Source organism: Cucurbita maxima, unplaced genomic scaffold (genome assembly GCF_002738345.1).
Source record: "Cucurbita maxima cultivar Rimu unplaced genomic scaffold, Cmax_1.0 Cma_Scf00034, whole genome shotgun sequence".
Taxonomy (NCBI): Eukaryota; Viridiplantae; Streptophyta; class Magnoliopsida; order Cucurbitales; family Cucurbitaceae; genus Cucurbita; species Cucurbita maxima.
In genome coordinates, this window is record NW_019272050.1 from 1 (window position 1) to 2325 (window position 2325).

Below are 2325 nucleotides of genomic sequence, written 5' to 3' on the forward strand. Positions count from 1 at the left end.
GTTTTAAAATGCGTCTTCTAGGGAGAAGTTTACACACCCTTATAATGAATGTTTCATCACCATTTCTAGTCAATATAGGATCTCACAATCCATCCTTCTCGAGGACCCAGTGTCCTCACTGGCACATCGCCTGATGTCGGGCTCTAATACCATTTGTAACAGCTCAAACCCACTGCTAGTCCGTTTTGATCCATTACGTATCGTTATTAGTCTCATGGTTTTAAAACATGTTTTCTAGGGAGAGGTTTCCACACTGCTTCGTTTTCCAACCTAACTGACGTGACATCTCAGGTAAATGTTGCATTTTCTACCCTTGATTGAATTTACACTCATTTTAGAAACAAAAAAATAATAATTTTTTTTTAGTAAATTCACTAATTTTAAAAATATCAAAATTTGTACCAATTTAATTAGATTAATGTAATATATATGTGTGTATATATATATATATATATTACAACATTTTTAAAATTTTAAAATTAAAATTAAATGTTGGTTTACTTTTCAAATGTTTATGACTTGTGGGTGGTGGAGGCAGGAACCCGCCGGCGGAATAGGAGAGGGCGGCGCAGCCGCAGTCCACGTCGGGGCACGTCAAATATTTGTCAAAATACGCACAAAGCGAAGTAAAAGAAGAGTTAAATGGAAATTTGACGTCGGCTAAGAGAATCTTTTTGACTAATAAAAAAAAAGCATATAATATTTTATTAAATACATTATTTCTTTGAAAAAAAGAATTAAATAATTTGTTTTTTATACAGAAAAAAGAAAAATCAAGTTTGGTTGTCAAAGTATTTGTACTTTTCGTATGAGTCAGGAGATAGAGACAAAACCATGGGGTTTTTTATAAGCAAAGCAAACCAATGCTTATAATTTGGTTTAATCAATTCTCTTTTAAAAAATAAAATTTTCAAAGATATTTTATTTTAAAATCCGACAATCCCAAGTTGGTTGGAGAAGAGAACGAAACACCCTTTATAACAGTGTGAAAATCTTTTCATAGTAGACAGATTTTAAAGCCTTGAGGGAAAGCAGAAAAAGGAAAGTCCAAAGACGACAATATCTGCTAGCGGTGGGCTTGGGACATTACAAATGGTATTAAAGTTAGGTTTCGGGCAATGTGCTAGCGAGGAGGCTCTTCCTCGAAGGAAGGTAGACAGGAGGCGGTGTGCCAGTAAGGATGTTGGGTCCTGAAGGGGGGTGGATTTGGTGGTGGTCCCACATCGATTAGAGAAAATGAACAGTGCCAATGAGGACGTTGGGCCCTAAAGGGTGTGGAAATCTTTCCGCCCTAGAGGGGGTGGATTGGGCTGGCCCTAAAAAGGGTGTGAAAACATTTCCCTAGCAGAGTCAGTCAGCTTGAAGGTGGGTGGATTTGGTGGTGTCCCACATCAATTAGAGAAAATGAACACTGCCAGCGAGGACGTTGGGTCCTAAAGGGTGTGGAAATCTTTCCCTAGCAGAGTCAGCCCTGAAGGGGGTGGATTGGACTAGCCTTAAAGGGTGTGGAAACCTTTCCATAACAGAGTCAGCCCTGAAAGGAGGTGGATTTGGTGGTGACCCCACATCGATTAGAGAAAATGAACAAGTGCCAGCAAGGACGCTGAGTCGTAAAGGGTGTGGAAACCTTTCCCTAGCAGACGTCTTTTAAAAACTTGAGGGAAAGTTGGTGCTTTAAATAGAGGTAGAAGCTGGTGGGCACGTGACACTCGAAAAACAAGAGATATATAAATAAATCGAGACCATATCTGAATGTATTGTTTGTGCACCTTAATTTTCGGTAGCTCAATCGTAGGAATTCTAAAATTAATAAATAAATAAATATATAATATCCCAATAAAACCTTTTTAGGTTTGGAATGGACATATGAAGGGGCCCATTTGAACTACTTGATGCTAGTCAAGAAAATGGGTGGATTATTTGTATGGGCCACTTCATGACTATAATTGAGCCAAAATGGGCTTTGCTTTATTAATTTTTTTTTTAAATAATTGAGATAATAATTGAGAGAGTGAATGGTTATACATTTAATTATTGAAGCATGATATTATTAAAGTATATTTAAATAAATATGAACACATAAAATATGTATTTTGAGATATTCAATAATTATTTATTCTTATTTTTCTAAATAAATAAATAAATAAATATACGTTATAATATTTATAGCTATTGTTCTTATGCATTTTGAAAACCATAAATAAATAAAAATAAAAAAAACATGAAACTTTGTTTTTTATATAAAAATACTTATATTGTTTTCAATATTTTCAATATTACCGACTTTTTTTTATAAATATTACAAAAAAAAAAAAAAAAAAAAAA